The 17,693-nt window shown below is 41.4% G+C and overlaps 1 protein-coding gene across 2 annotated transcripts in view; it reads left to right on the top strand.

Annotated features, from left to right (window-relative positions):
• Window positions 1-17,693, top strand: part of NRG3 (neuregulin 3) — a 577,425-nt gene that overhangs the window by 393,283 nt on the left and 166,449 nt on the right. The gene's annotated exons all lie outside the window — the stretch shown is intronic.

Raw genomic sequence — 17,693 nt, 5'->3', positions numbered from 1 at the left:
GGGGGCTGACAAAATCCTGGGCGGATCATCCCACCCCTGGGTGCATGGCATGTGAGCCGCTCTGGGTGCCCGAGCGGCTCACTCCACCGCTGACTACGGTAGAAGTTGGGAAAGGTCCACTGGAGGACTACTCAACAATACAATGAAGGCAGAAAATAGGCCTTCTTCACAGCAAGGGAAGGATGGATTTGTAAGTTTCAGTTCTCTCGGTTTCTCATTTTTCCAATGTTTAATTCAGTTCTCCAAATTTTGCAGCAATTTGTATTTTGTTTTGTAAAAAACCTCCATTAAAATTATTCAACATTTTAATGCAAATATATCCCAATAAACATATTTTTATATGCAGTTGTGACTAAAGGACACATTTTTGTAAGCAATTACCCCTAATATAAAGTATTTTTGTATAATATTTTCAATGATAGCCTAATTTTTATGCACACTTTCCCTTAATACATGCATTTTTATAACCATTGTTTGGACCACTGAATCACAAAATTTGGATATGTATGAATTTTGAAGGGCAGCTATGTTTTCAATTTGCATATTGTTTCTGAAAGTAGAAATTTTATATATGCAGCTTTAAATGTGTCTTGAATTGATTTCCTCCTCTATCATTATTCACAGCCTTCGCCACCACATAGTAGGCAAGATTATGCGCTCTTATGCATGTTTATTGCCCTCTCAACAAGACATATGTGACATCTTCCCTGGTGGGGAGGGCACACCATTTTGTGGTTCACCTTGGGTGCTGAAATGTCTTGAGCCGGCCCTTATCCCTCCAGCAGTTGTTGGCCTCTGACTGCCATCATATCCCACCAGCATGGCCCATGGTCAGGAGGATGGGAGTTGCAAACCAACAGCATTTGGGGGGGCACTGGCTCCCCACCTCTTTTCTAGCTATTGACTAAGGAATTGGTGATGAACAATGACACCTGAAAGTTCAGGGTAATCTATGTTGGTTGTGTTTGGAATTTCTTTTCTTTTCTTTTTGGAACACTCTTTCATTTAGTAAAAAGAAACAGTCATTCTGAGAGCAATGTTCTGCCAGCCTCCATTTGGTAAAAACAACAAAAGTTAGGCTGAAATCCTATGCACGCTTAGCTAGGAGTAAACATCACTGAACACAACATGCACACATACATGCTTAGATTTTGTTGTTCAAATATGACCCATGGAGTTGGTAATGTGTGTGTGTGTGTGTGTGTGTGTGTATCCTACATTGTCTCACATCCATGTTGACTTATGTCCTGCTAGCTGATGAAGTGTATTGCTAAAAACACCCTCTGGGATGATATAATCATAAATAAGCAAGCTGTGAGGGTCTGTGAAATGTTCTCCTAGGTACATGGAGACAGCGAGAGTTCCTTGTTGTTTGCCAGCAAACATGAATAACCACTTCCTGTCAGGGAAATAGGAGAACATTCAATTTAACACACCTGCTGACAAACTGAAACATTTCATCTTCTCAGTAAGTAAGCCATGATCGACTCTCAATCAGTAGCTTTAGACCAATCAATATGTGTGGCCCAGCACAGGAGTGTTTTTCTATCCTGTGGCACCATTATTAATAGCCTCCCTATTGTTGGGTGTTAGGATTTTTAATGGACTTTAAAGGAAACACCACTCCAACTTTACCAGATTTATTGTCTGCTGCTGCAACATCTCCCAGTGAGATGTTTTTGCAAAGGTGGATTCAGCTGGAGAAAGTTGTGGAGCGTGTGGTTTCACTCATGAGCTTCAGCAGCTAAGGACAATGTGATGTTTGTGGAATACTTCGACACTGTGCCTGGGAATGGGACACATGAGGGAAATTCTGTACTCTTCATTTTGACAGATTCTTGGAAGCTAGCTAGATGATATTTTCATCCCAAAGGCAGACCTGATTAAAAAAATATATATCCTTACTCTCTGGATCTGTCCCCATTTGTTATGCTGGGGGGAGGGTTCTTGTCATCTGGTCAGCCCAGGACCTCTATATACACCCCCAGAGGTGCACTCCATTGTCTATTGAGACAGTTATTTACTAGTGTTGTGAGTCAATATTGCTAAAACAAAATCTGAGGTAATTTTGGAGGAGTCTGTTGACCACTGGAATCTTGGACTGAGGTATTATTTAGGGAGTTTTGTTGGGGGGGGAGTTGCTGCTATTTATGTTATTGTTTATTTTAGATCTTATGATCTATGTGGAAATGGTTCAATTTGGTTTGTACTTTTGGATGTTGTGTTTATTGTTTCTGACTACTTTTGTTATGTTTGTAGCTATTTTTTGTATGTTGTAAGCCACCTTGAGTATGGTTTGAACCTTGGAAAAGTGCCAGACAAATAAAGGATTGATTGGAAGGAATGTGGGAGGTTGCCTTATAAGAAATCAGACCATCAGTCTCTCTTGTGCAGTATTGTCAACTTCTACTGGCGTAGTTTTCAGGCAGGAATCTTTCCCAGATCAACCTGGACATGTTAGAGACTGAAACTGAGACCTTTTGCAAGCAAAGCATGTGTTCTACTATTAACCTACAGCCCCCACCCCCTTGCTAAGCTAGGGGTAGGCAAATTGTGGCTGTTTTCTGCCTTTGCAACTTTTGCATATTTTATATAATTCAGGTCTGTTTGTACACTAAACTGCATTTATGTAAACAAAAAGTCTCTCAAACATATATATTTAAATATACATTTAGCTCTTTTAACTAGGTCAAACTTCTTTAAAATGGTTTGAGTCCTATAGTTTAGAATACAAGGCTTGCATCTATTGTTAACCCTACACAGAGTATAGTCACTGAAATTAATGGGCATGACTGTCAGGGGCTCAGGAGCAGGAGCACAGGGGAGAGAGGAAATGGAGAGCGAAGGGGAAGAATCCGAGGGCAGCGTAGGGGAGTATGACAGTGGCCCGAGAGATTCCATGAGCTTCTCCAGCGAATCAGAAGATTCCCAGAAGGGGGCGCCGATGGTCAGGGCAAGGGGGGTCCCAGGGGGGATGCACCAGAAACAAGGAGCCAGCGGGGAACCCCGAAGCAGCAGCGGGGGATCAGGACCAGTTTCCCCACCAGAGCGTAGTGGGGGGGAAGAGTCACATGTGTCAGGGCCAGCATCTCCTCCAGCGGGGAGAGAAGGTGAGTCAGGGCTGACCACGCCTCCAACGGAGGGGAGGTCAGTTGCAGCTAGCCCCCCCGAAGGGAGAAGCAGTGACAGCAGCAGTGAAACGGTCAGGAGGAAAGTTGCTGGCTGGGCGGGCGGGCGCGCCAAGTTCAAATGTACAGGCGCGAGGGACAGCAGGAGACCCGGATGGGGAACCAGCTCCTAAAGCCTGCCGGAGGGAGGGGGAAGGCTCAGGGGATTCAGCGTCAGAAGAGTCTAGAAAGGGCGAGACCCCAACGGACAGGCGGAACCAGAGGCGGAAAGAACAGAGGAAGAGGTGGAGTAAGGCTAGAGTCTTAAACTGGTGTTTGGGGGGAGACTCAGACGGAGCATCAGTGGTCTAAATGTTGAGACGTAGAGCTGCACGCTGCGGCTCTGGAAGTGAAACTGAACTTCAATAAAGACTTTCGTATTTAACAACGAAGTGGCGTTGGTCCTTTGTGAGCTGGGACCTCGGGCAGCTCTGACAAGTACATATATTCTTTACATCATGTCTAATTTAAATATAATTTAGTTGGGCATAACCCTAAATATGTATTTTGAAACTTACTTCCTTGGAATATAAATGTGTATTTCTCTCAAAATTACTGAAATGCATATATTGAACTGACTAGCACTGCATTGCAATATATGGAGGAGTGCAAAATTCAGTGGATAGGCATTAATCTGAGAGGTGCCAATCAGGTCATTCCTTTCGTATAAGACTTTGCAAAATTCTCAGTCATCCCTGCAGGATAAAAAGAAGAGCACTTCTAATAGTCAAGAGTATGTAAGAAGCAAAACACAACTAAAATTTAAATCTGAAAAGCACAGTACCAAATTACAGCAGTTAGCTAATATTCCATAAATGCCTGGGCAGTGTCTGACTTGGCGTGGAAATATAAAATATGTCCGGCACCAGTCGTGTTTTTAGCAGAAGGAAATTCTATAAATTTGTCACTGTTCTCTGCAGAAGGACAAATTTCAAAGCCCTTCCTTTCATCCCTGAATTTTTTAGCCTGACTTGCAACTTTTGAACATTTGCAGTCAGATGAAGTGGGGAACACCTGCTCAGAGTTCTAAAACTGAAGAGACAGCTGGACTCTTCTGCAAGAGCACCCACAAGTGCAGTAAAACATTACAAGGGTTATGTTTACAGAAAACCTGCCTTTCTGTATTCTATTCTCATAGGAAGAAGCTGGTCACGGCGCCAGCTAAGAAGCCCTTTTGGTTGCTGTTACTGGCTGCACATATTAGCTTATTAGCGATATTTGCTGCGGCTGCCACTGAAATTTGTCAGAATTTTGCACAATGCAGTGTAACAGTGTAATTCCTGCATAGGGGATTGTTTTCAGTTCTCTAACAGACATTCTATTAATCATATTGGCTGTGTTTGTTTGTTTTTAAACCACATTTTCACAATTTTGCTGTCCCTTATAGCTACAATAGCAGCAGGGCTGTTTATCCAAGCCTGTGTGAGGGTTGCTTGAGGAATTTGATCTTTGTCAATTCCAATATGAACTGACCTGATCTGACCTCCCAGACTAATGGATGGATTGGTTAGCCACCAAATAGTTATCCACCATTTTTCTCATTTTCCAAATGTTCTTACACTTCTTGGCTCAAAATTCCTTTTAAAATATGTGTTTTGAGAAGCATGTTGAGAATTGTGTGTTTGAGAGACAACACATTTAAAGTATGTTTTGAAATTACAATAATGTGTAGTAGCCTGCATTTTTAAAAAATGTGGAAATGGGATGAAATAGATTAATGTTTAAACACACACAAAAGCCACAGACTGAAAAACAATCTCATTTCCCCCGTCCTAACAGTAGGTTTCAGGACCAGACAGAGGGGGGGGGGGCATATGGGCCACTTGTCCCAGGCCTCTAATTCCAAAGGGGGTCTCGGTCAGCATATTCACAATCTGTATTTTCTATTTTGTCTTTATATGCAGATATGGTTCAAGCCTTGAAATAAAATTATTTGTCAGCATAACTTTTGTGAAAATTATTTATATACTTACTTATTTATAAGACTTCAGTTATCCCCATGGTAAAAAAGGGGGGCACATTATCTACCTGGCCCGGGCCTCTGCCTGGCTCTGCAAAGCCCTGGTAGGTTTACGAATTTAAAAAATCAAGGGGCAGGGCCCATCAGAGATCTGTGGGGATCTTAGGAGTGATTACTAGTGGATACTGAAAACAATCTAAGGAAACTTTGAGTGGATCTACACAAATGTAAAAAACACTATGAAAATGCTCCCCCCCCCACTTTCTAAAACCTATATGAAATTTGCCATTAGTTCACCAGCACTATCTAGTGTCACATTTGTGTAATGCACTTAAAACACACTTAAAACGCTATATTTGCAGCTGTATAGCTGAATCCTTTGTTAACAGAAACCAGGACAAATTATGTTGGTGCTTTCCTCTTGCACATATACATACAGTATTTACAGTTCATCCATGGCTGCTGTACATGAGAAGTGATGTGCCTGAACCACCTCAGCCTCTTGAGACTCATGGTTCGGCCTGCAACAGGTTGTATGGTAGGGAGGGCCCTGAACAATCATACAGATAGACAGACAGACATAAATTAAGCACATATAGCGTACAGTCATACCTGTCAGCATCGCCCTTGAGCCAGTGCCACCGACTGGGCTCAACCACTTCAGCCCCGACTGGGCCAGGCGAGCTGGGGTAGCACTTCCAGAGACCCTCTTCTGCAGGAACAGGTCTAAGTGCTGTGGACTCACAACTCAGAGCTGTGAGCACCGAACTCACTTCCAGAAGACAGCAGTGCACAGCAGAGTATAGCAGAGCATAAATCACTCGGACGACAGCGCTGAAGAATATCTTATTTTATTCACTACAGCTACTGTACTATACAAACTATATACAAATGGAGACACTGGACTGCACTGAGTGTTACAGCTGCTTTCTGCAGTGACCTTATCTACACAGAGATAACACTCAGTCTCCCCCTTTGAAGTGAGGCTGGAGCGGAATAAGTAGCAAGCACAACCCGCCCCCTCCTCTCTGGAAAATCAGCAGATTCTTGCAATGGGAGGGGTGAAATCTCCTCAATACCTCAGGTTGCGAACGTGATCCATGTGGGAGGCACATTCGCAACCTGCAGTGCTGCGTCTGCACATGCGCGTGACGCGATTTGGCACTTCTGCGCTTGTGTGTGACGTCATTTTGTGCTTCTGCGCATGTGTGAGCTCTGAAACCTGGAAGTAACCTGTTCCGGTACTTCCGGGTTTGGAGCGGTCCATAACTCGAAAACACGCAACCTGCAGCGTTTGCAACCCAAGATATGACTGTATTGTAAGCCATTGCTGAGGAGGATGTGTTTCCTGGAATCACACCATTCCTGGAAACTGTTTTGGAATTACCCATGGAAATTGATCATCATTAAAACTGGAACAAATTAATCCTTAATAGTGCTGTTCAAAACACCCATTTGAATTTATTCATTGAGTGTTCCCTGGATATTCAAACAGGTGCCAGATATTCCTGAATATTTCAGTGTGAGTACCCAACATTTGTTGTATTTTATTTGTTAGTATTTAGCGTTCTACAGCATTAAGAGTTTATATTCAATGGTGTACAGTAATTAGTAGAAGATATCTGAGAGTAATTGGCAGCTTAGGAGATTTCACCTGCCTGAATGAAAACAATGTCTAAACACTGTCTGATTTTGAAATTTGAGGCAGAAATCTGCAGTAGAAATTGGCCTGGTTGAAATGAACATTGAAAATGTTGCCATGTTTTAGGAGTATATTGTTTATAATAGGAATATATTGCTTGTTCTCTATAATATGGCACATTCAGCCATTGAATACTGAGGTGAAGGAATAAAAATAGGAAACAAAAAGATTTTGGACACAACAGGCTGTTTGTGTGTCCCTTTTTCTTTGCACTGCAGTTTGGGAGCAGTAGTCTTATCTGACAAATTAAATGTTTGAATTTCATTGATGGGTCTCTTAAAAATCCGCAATTGTTCTTAACTGGGTTTATCTTTATAAAACTGGGAGCCTGATTTGTGTGTTGAAATGATTGAGGCACCATGGTGTATTCACTGATTTTAATTTCATCAGTAGACTCTCATTACCTTTAAGGCTCTATTCAAAGAGCAATACCTTAGACTCATTTGAATTCAGCCTCCACAATATCTTTTTGTTTCGGCTCTTTAGCAACTGAACTCAGTGTTGGTTCATTGGCTATCAATGTTCCAAGAGTGTATAGCTTGTTTCACTTAAGATGCATCCCCCTATCAGGAACAAGCAGCTCATTTGTGCACATTTTTGCTGTGACTGAAGAAAGCAATTTAACAAAATATCTCAACAGATGGCTTAAGGATCTCAAAATCTTGATTTAATTAACAAATATCCTGCCCACAGATGGCAGTTTTTGTGTGAAATGTAAAGCAACGATCCAGTACTTGGTCATGGGGTGACAACGCTGTCCATTTTAAATGAAATTTATTCAGATTCATTTAGTTGCTCTGAACATAAACCATACAGCCCCTAATTTGTAAGGGGTGTTTGGTGTGTGTGCACACACCTTTGAAAGACTTACTTGATTTGTAAACATATGAAGTAGTGGAACTGTATGGTTGGAGCTTATTATGCATGCCTGCACAGGTATGGGAGCAAGCATGTTGAGAAAAGCACAAGTAAATGAAGCGCTGAATATATAAGCGATAAAGTTGCAAGCACAAGGCAATGCAAGTATCAGAAGTTTGTGGCTTCTCCCACCGCTAAATGCATTTTATCAATTGTTGTTGCTTCTGTAACCTTTATGACACATGAGCCTGCAAAGATGTCATTTTAATACCTGGCACCATGACTAGGCTTCAGGAGTGCACACAATCAGCATCTAGTAAATTCCATCTTCCGTGAGCCAGGCAAATAATGCTCATGACAATATGCAAGATCCTTCCTCTTCCCCGAAAGGTTTGAAAAATCATACCAAAAAACTGTAAGCACATTTCACATCTGATTCCCTGGTTCACAGAAGAAACTATTAGTATGCCAGACATAGATGATACAGAGGCCATTTCCCAGTCCAGCTGGAGATCACCTCAGGCCTCAGTTCCTGAAATGGACCTTAGATTTCTATTTTACACCCACCCCCACACCACAGCCTTTACAACTAGGGAATATGGAAAGAAATAAAACTGCACAACCCCTCCCCCCAAAAATCCAACACCCCACATCCTCACATGAATATTTTTATTTTTTTGCGCTAAGCTCTGACAGGGGTTGATGGAAAGTAGATGTGACATGATGTTTTACAAATGTTAGTATTATAATGAAATCATTTTTTGTAGGTGCCTTCTGATAACCTAATTAGTATAACATCAGCCATGTTTGAGAACCGTTTCCTCACTCCCCTCTTTTTTTGAAGCCATCTGTTTTGTCATAAAGGACAGTTTCCAAGCCATATGCATGCTATCGCTTACTCTTTGTCTTCTGATTTCCCATTTGTTTCCTCTGGCTTCAGAATCAGGGGTCAAAAGCCCCACATACTTTCATAGAGAGGCAAGGGGGGGGGAGAGAAAGGAAATTTCAGCAAATTGAGGAGTAGAAAGCTTTCTTTGACTTGCTGAAGCAATTGGTTTGATTTGTTTCTTTGATGACTGCACTTAAATCATGATTGTATATTGGAGATGTGTGTGCCTACATACAACGCACACACAGGTCTGCATCCATGGAAGAAATCTAGCTGATTGAGGAACCACGTATACAAGGTGGTACTCTACATGTTATTCTTCCCAAGCAAGTGGCCCAGGGATGCACACGGGAAGGCATCTTCAAAAATTTGGGTTTGGGAGGTACATTGGACAGAGGCACGTGTAGAGTGGATATCAACACATTTTTCCTCACATTTATATACAGTGGTACCTCAGGTTACAAACACCTCGGGTTACAAACACTTCGGGTTACAGACTCCGCTAACCCGGAAGTAGTACCTTGGGTTAAGAACTTTACCTCAGGATGAGAACAGAAATCGCGTGGCGGCAGCAGGAGGCCCCATTAGCTAAAGTGATGCTTCAGGTTAAGAACAGTTTCAGGTTGAGAACGGACCTCCGGAATGAATTAAGTTCATAACTAGAGGTACCACTGTATACTAGAACTCAGGGTCGCCCAATGAAATTGTTTGCCAGTAGATTCAGAGCAAATAAAGTGCTTCCTCGCACAGGATGTAATTAATTTATGGAATCGGCTGTCATGAGATGTGGCTGGTGCCATCATGAACCCACATGAAAATGGCAAGTTTTGGAGGAAGCCAGGCTTATACTGTGGGTGAAGAGCTGCTGTGACTTGTCTTTTTAATGTTGCGTCCGCCTATGCCTTAGTTATTCTGCCTTGTCTCAAAAGGGAGGGGTGAAAAATGATAATGTTTTCATATTTCAGAGTTTTGGAGAATTTGCAATCACACAGTTCTGCCAGGAAGGAAGGACAGAAGGAAGGAAGGGCACAAATAGAAAGTTCCCATATGTATTTGACCTAGGGGAAAAACTTTCTGGGATAAACCATCCAGCCCCTTATTTGCAAGGGGTATGGCGGGGGGGGGGTGAGTATGCGCCTTTGAAAGACAAAGCTGTGAGACATTTGTGGAACTTTAATTACCTTTAACTTTCTCTGTGGGATGAGATAGTTTTGAAAAGAGTTTTGAAAAGAAATTACTTATCGCTATCAACGCTCTTTAATTTTTTCCTGATATGGCTCATGAGACCATTCCGTTGATTAAGCTTTAAATCTCTTAAGAACGAGCTCGTTAAAATAAGAATGTAATTTTACATTAAAAAAATTAAAACAATCAGCTGTGATATTTTGGCCTCTTTACAGTGTCACAATATCTGTGTGTTTAACCCAGGCATGTCCAAAGTCCATTTGGGGGGCCTAATCCAGCCCACCGGTTGGTTTAATCTGGCCCCTGTGGCAGTTTATTTCCTGGGGTAAAATCCTAAAAAACCTCAACAACTTCAATCCTAAAAAAAGGTTAGCAACTTTGGTCAGCCCTCACGGCCTTTCACTTCATCAAATCTGGCCCTCTTTGAAAAAAGTTTGGACACCACTGGTTTAACCCCATGGATGCTGGGTGGTTATGAACAACAATTTCACCAGGGTCTTCCCCTCCCTCCATTTCAGGCTGTCCATCATGCATGCCAGAAGTGACTAACACAGGGAGGTGAAGGCAGACAGCCTAATAAAAACTTATTCAGGGCTAGTAACCTGTATATAGTGTTGCTTAGGTATCCCTCCACTCTTCTTGATTTGGAATTGGTTGATCGAATTCCAACCTTTTTCCAGTGATTTGGAAAATGCTTTCTGTCAGGCCTGATGTGGCCCAATTGACTCCCTCCGAGCCTGGATCAATGAATTAAACCAGTACATAGCAGAGGATTGAAAGTCTCCTTGGTTGCAGTCCTCTGTGGACTTTCCTACCTATTCTCCATCACAATCTAAGTATGGGAAGGAGGAGAATAAATGCTGGCCTGGCAGTGGCCAAGCCGCACTTTGGAAGGGAGCAGGGTGCAACTTTTTTCCAACTGAAGGAGTTGGAAAATAAAATTAGTATTGGCAAGCTGGTGAAAAAAATAATGTGGCGACTCTAAACCTCATAACTACAGCCAGAGCTATTTTTCTAAGAAAAGAGGTGCCAGAACTCACCAGGAACACCTCCCTTGCCCTCTTACAATGGCAATGGAGCCCACCTGAGAGGTGCCGGAATAGAGTTCTAGCTGGGGGGGAAAGCCCTGATCTCAGCTAGAATTTTCACCATGTTGAACTTAGAACATCATGTGAAATGGACTATCTGCTGATTTCTGTTCTCCTTTTGAGTGTGGTGGTACTGTCTGTGTATGAAAAGCTTTGCCATTTTGCTGAGAAATTGTTGGTGAATGAAGATGCAGAACCAAATCACTGCTTCAGAGATGGAAACGACACATCTCTAAACACAAATCATAATGGTTTTTCTCCTGGGTATTGTCGGCCAGAGTGTGTTAAAAGAGGACAGAACATTCTTTTTGTACGCAACAACAGCAGCAAGAATATTAATTGCCAAGAATTGGAAAACTCAGGAGCTACCCACTGTGGAAGAATGGCAGATGCAACTGATGGACTATATGCAATTAGCCGAGATGACCGGCAGAATTCGAGACCAGGGAGAAGAAAGGATGGAAGAAGACTGGAGGAAATTTAAGATTTATTTACAAAAATATTGTAACTTGGCTGAGTGCTGAATCGGATGCCAGTGCAGACAATTGTCTACCATTAAATTAGATTTAAGGCTGAATTATATGTCAAACCAAATTAAGATTATTAATTAAGATGAGTTAAATGATAATTTGTTTGAAATTAATTTAATAATGATGTAAGTGTATGCGGGAGGTGTGGGGGAGTCCCATGTAACAATTGAGAGATGTTAAATGGACAATGATAAGTGCTTATCTAATATATGCTTTATTTGAAAACTTTAATAAATATATTATAAAAAAAAAACATAATGGTTTTTCTCTCTGAGAAAACAGATTGTATTTCCTACTGCATTAATTTTCTCCTTCTTTTCCCCTTTAATAAATGGAAAGGCAAGAGTTTCATTTTACCCTCTTTGCTTTACCAATTAAGTAAATTGATACTGTGACATGTTGTGGGTTGCATGAATATGCAAGTTACACCCCTGCAGTGGTGATACCTAGTTGTTATTTTGTGTTTGTTTAATGTTCAACTTTTGCCCATGACTTGGAGCCTGATCCTATGCACATTTACTTGGAAGCAAGCCCTTTAGGGTTCGATGGGGCTTAGTTTCCTGTAAATATTAACAGAAAGGTGTGACTCTGAGATCCTTTGTAAGTTATAGGGAATCAAATATTGTGCACAAGTTAAAGATACAGAATTCCTTTCCTAAAACAATATTTGTTTATAGAGGTAGGGAATCATAGGACTGGCTCATTTTATGTGGCATTTATTAGACCACAGTTGAGTGATGGTGAATTATAAACTCCTCTTCTGCATAGTTAAGATAGTAACTATGCTATTATATATTTGGAGAGGGCGTTGAGTCCATTCACAAGAGTCCTTACATAAAAATCCAGGACTTCAATTAATTTAATTTAATTAATTGAATAAACTTGAATTAATTCAATCATTGAATCTATAAAAACAAATATATTTGACTTTTTTGTCTTGTTTCCTGACAGAGAATCCATGCCTCCAAGGCCTGCATAATAGGTAGAAATTCAACGGGTGCAGCTACCCTCAGCTTCACTTTGGTAAAGCTTCCTTTTTTTATATAGATAATATTTATTCAGAATTTTGAAGATTACAAAGAGAAAAAAGAAAAAAAGTAAAAAAGACAGAAAAAGTACAATCATTTTAAAAAAAGAGGAAAAAAAACACAGATTAAACCTTTACATAACTTTCTTCCTTTACTTATTTCCTTGACCTCCTCACACCTCCCATTTTTGTATTCTAATTCAAATTGTTATTTCAGCAAATCCTTCCAACCTTGTTTTTATCTTAATAATTTGATTTAATATATTGTAGTTTTACGTTCACTCTTTCGTCAATTCATTTTTACTTAATCCTTTATATCATTTCTACCAAAGCTATATAATTTTCTTTTTCCAACATCTTTCTAACAATCCTTAATTTTACAATATTTTTGAAGATATACTTTAAATTTTTTCCACTCTTCTTCCACCGACTCTTCTCCTTGGTCCCGGATTCTGCCAGTCATCTCAGCCAATTCCATGTATTCCATCACTTTCGTCTGCCATTCTTCCCGGGTGGGTAGATCTTGTGTCTTCCAATACTTTGCGATGAGTATTGTTGCTGCTCTTGTGGCGTACATAAAAAAAGTTCTATCCTCCCTTCGCACCAATTGGCCGCACTTTGGTAAAGCTTCCTGATCACCTGGAAGCTCTTATTTCTTGTCACAAGCAAGTAGCTATGTATAGTTCTTTGCACAGAACTATAAAAGTAAAAGGTGGTAGTCACTGAAGCAGACCCAATTGTCTTCTGTCACTATTGGAAGGAAACCCAATGTGTTTCCCTATCCCTACAGAGGAATAGCACTGCTAGATGACATTTTGCAATGCTCATAACAGCCACAATTGCACTTTAGTGCTTGAAAGGTACTAATGCATGTCTTTTAGAAGAGGGCAGCATCTCCTTTTATTCTTTTATATAGGACAGGTCAGTAAGATTAGGACAATTTCTAAATGCGTATGTTATCCAAAATAGCTGGCGGTTAAAGATTTAGAAACGTAATAATGTTTTTACTGTTTGTTGTTAAAAAAAAAAGTCATTCCATTCAGTGTTCATGGTGATAAAGAGTTTGTATGCAAGGTCTAATCAACTCAAGAACGGGGGAGAATAACCCTCATATGAATGCTACTGTTGTTATATAAAGCTTGGCAATGGCAAACATCATTAATGTCCAAAAGTATATACCAGCAAATACGTTTTACTCACACTGGAGGGCAAATAACATACTATAGGTAAATATATGCCATGAAGCTCCTTGGTGCTGTCTTTTTTTTTTTAAGGGAAAAACAGGTTTCGGGGGGAGTGGGGATTTTGTTCAAAGGCCCTGTGAGAGATGGTTGTGTAAATTAACCATATTGTCGCCGCCAATATTTGTAGCTCTTTTCAGCAGCTTTTCCCTGCAACCCTACAGGAGTCTAGATGCATGTCTGTGAAGTGTCCAGGGTTCAAATGCTTGTCTGAAGCAGAGTCAGATGTTGCAAGTTAGTACCTCACACACTAGCTGCATTCACGCATATACTTTTAAGTATATTTGTGGGTCCCTCCTCACTGACCCAAAGCAGCTGAGGAAACTAAAGAGTATTAGATAGGTGTCATGAAATTTCTCAAGAGATGGTGAGGCATCGCGTCTCTTAAGTAGCTGCTGAATGGCATATTTCCGTATGGGTCCATTTTAGTCACTTACTTGTCAGATACAGTGGTACCTTGGGTTAAGTACTTAATTCGTTCCGGAGGTCTGTCTTAACCTGAAACTGTTCTTAACCTGAAGCACCACTTTAGCCAACAGGACCTCCCGCTGCTGCTGCGCCGCCGGAGCACAATTTCTGTCCTTATCCTGAAGCAAAGTTCTTAACCCGAGGTGCTATTTCTGGGTTAGCAGAGTCTGTAACCTGAAGCATATGTAACCTGAAATGTATGTAACCCGAGGTACCACTGTATAGGATATAGCAAGCATGCATCTTTTGCTGCAGTCTACAAATAGTGTGGTTTTTCAGTAGCCGAGTTTCAGAAACAGAGCGCCCGGCATGCTCTTTCCAGTGCAGAGTGGATTGCAAATACAGGTCAGGCGAAACTGTGTTTCTCAGGGGGTTTGCTACTAAACGGCCGATTTATCCTACGTGTAAGACCTGATTACCCCTCTTGCTCCCCATTATTTCACAAATGGTGTCAGTCAAGCCTGCGCCTGTATGAGTGGCATTTCGGCAACACACTTGAGCCTAATCAGTGCTGGCTGCCACAATTAACCTTACTAGTATTGCTAAGTATTTCTTACAGTTCCTTCCTTAACGGGTCAATTTTGATGAATTGCAGCCTGAAACTGCTGCACTCTGTGTAAAAACGGGGCCTGTAAGGCACAGTCTGTCACCTGCCAACCAAAGGGAGACCGTTCAAGTACACTTGTCATTTCCTTCACGTTTTACTTTCTCCTGGGCAGTTAGGGAAGGGGTTTTCTTTTCTTTTTTAAAAAAATAAATTTTATTGAAGTTATTTACAACACAAATCCACTACTACAACAACTAAAACAAATCAATCTACCACCATAACATCTAAAATGAAACAAACTTAACAACAAGACACTTACAACAAAGAAAAAACATAACAAAGAAATAAAAGACTTCCTTTATCCTGTACATGGCTTCCTTATTTACTTCTTATAAACTGTTTCTCGTATAGATAATTATTACTGGCTATCTCAAATTGTAACTTAAGAACCATAAATCCTCCTGTAGAAATTAACCGAAACAATTCCAGGTGGTTATTTGGGGGCACTGCTTGATAAAATATTCACTACATTTTCCCCATTTTTGAAATTATTGTCTGGGGTGGCCCCTGATTGTCTCTATTAGTCTGGTCAATTCAATATAATCTAATAGTTTATCCTGCCATTCCCTTTTTGTTGGTGTGATTTCTTTCTTCCAATTTCTGGCACACCTGTGGCATAGAGAAATACTTTTTTTGATTTTCTTTTGCTATATTTTTATCTGTTATCCCTAGTAGGAAAGTTTCTGTATTTTTCCACAAAGTTGTAGTTAATTATTTTTTTAATTCATCATACACCTATATCCCAGAAACTTTTGATTTTATCACAGGTCCACCAAATAAGTATGAGTGTCCCCTCTGCATTCTTACACCTCCAACACAAATTTGTTTTCCTTTTATACATTTTAGCTATTTCGGCTGGTGTTAAATACCATCTATAAAAGATATTGATTAGATTTTCTCTTAATGTTTCACAGGCTGTAAATTTCCAATTCTTTTTCCATAATTCCTCCCATGCTGATAAATTAATAATTTTCCCTATATCCAAAGCCCACCTAATCATCACCTCCTTGACTTGCTCGAGCAGCGAAGGGGATTTCATCCCTGTGTGTTTGTGGCTCCAGTGTAAGCACAGAGCCTTGTATTTATCTGCTTTCAGATGTTCACAGGAGCTTCTTCTCATGACTGCACGATACACATACATGTATGTCAGAACTGGAAAGGAGCACTGGGACACATACCATAGAAAGGCCTGGGAACATAGAACTTTAGGAAGCATGGTCCCATAAGTGCAAAATAGGGGTGATGGATCAGTCTGTGGAGGCAGAGTCAATCAAAGCCCAGTATCCAATCCAAGAGGTCCATCTAAAGAAGAACTGAACAAGAATGTAAAAGAGCAGTAATACTACTACTACTACTACTACTACTAATAATAATAATAATAATAATTTATTATTTATACCCCGCCCATCTAGCTGGGCCTTCCCAGCCACTCTGGGCGGCTTCCAACAAAATATTAAAATACAGTAATGCATCAAACATTAAAAGCTTCCCTAAACAGGGCTGTCTTCAGATGTCTTCTAGAAGTCTGGTAGTCGTTGTACACTTTGACATCTGGTAAAAGGGTGTTCCACGGGGGGGGGGGGGGTGTGCCACTACCGAGAAGGCCCTCTGCCTGGTTCCCTGTAACTTGTCTTCTCACAGTGAGGGAACCGCCAGAAGGCCCTCAGCGCTGGACCTCAGTGTCCAGGCAGAATGATGGGGATGGAGACACTCCTTCAGATATACTGGACCGAGACAATTTAGGGCTTTAAAGGTCAGCACCAACATTTTGAATTGTGCTCGGAACCATACTAGGAGCCAATGTAGGTCTTTCATGAATGGTGTTATGTGGTCTTGGCGGCCACTCCTAGTCACCAGTCTAGCAGCCGCATTCTGGATTAGTTATAGTTTCCGGGTCCCCTTCAAAGGTAGCCCCACATAGAGTGCATTGCAGTAGACCAAGCGAGAGATAACCAGAGCATGCACCACTCTGGCGAGGCAGTCCGCAGGCAGATAGGGTCTCAGCCTGTGTACCAGATGGAGCTGATAAACAGCTGCCCTGGACACAAAATTGACCTGCACCTCCATGGACAGCTGTGAGTCCAAAATGACTCCCAGGTTGTGCATCTGGTCCTTCAGAGGCACAGCTACCCCATTCCGGACCAGGGAGTCCTCCACAGCCGCCTGCCTCCTGTCCCCCCAAAACAGTACTTCTGTCTTGTCAGGATTCAACCTCAATCTGTTAGCTGCCATCCATCCTCCAACCGCCTCCAGACACTCATACAGGACCTTCACAGTAAGGGTGGCAGATAAATGGTCGAGGAAGCCAGAATCATGGTTGTGAGGCAGACAGGTAACAAAACTAGAAGATAAAAAGGTAGGCAGGTAGGGTGACAAAAAGACACATCCAGAAAGAGACTTTAGGAACCACACAAGACTGTAACATCTTCTACCTGAACTAAAATTATTCATACCCAGGTAAGGAGGAGATTAAAGCAGCTGTTTCCAGAGGCAGACTGAGGGCAGGGTGGAGAACCACACAGTGGCCTATTTGGACAATAATGTTCTCACCTGCTCCACAGACATTTGACTCATCATGATGTGTGGCAATACACAGACCAGGAGACTCCTGGCTTGAGTCCCAAATGATACTGACAGAGTGAAAGCTGTTTTCAACCTCAGTTGAGGAGGTAGACCGGAAGAGCACAAATTTCTCCAAGGGAGGAAGGAGTTCAACAGTTTCATCCCACAGTTTCTTGTGAGTGGGGCTCACCATTAGTGGTCACAATCAGACAACTTCTTCCTTTTTCCATAAGCAGCATCAGAGCTGGTAGTCTGACCAACATTTTCCAGGCCCCAGATGTTGGAATCCAGGCACTGTAGGGAGGTGGAGAATATTTGGAGTAAATTCTGCAAAAGATCTCAGGGGCATAATGCCTCTAAAAATAGCAGAGGTTCAGCAACTTGGGCCATTATTAGTTGAATGCTAGGG

This window comes from Podarcis filfolensis (genome assembly GCF_964270895.1).
Source record: "Podarcis filfolensis genome assembly, chromosome: 5".
NCBI lineage: Eukaryota > Metazoa > Chordata > Lepidosauria > Squamata > Lacertidae > Podarcis > Podarcis filfolensis.
Note: the sequence above shows the minus strand (reverse complement) of the source record. Positions and strands in the feature narration are given on the sequence as shown.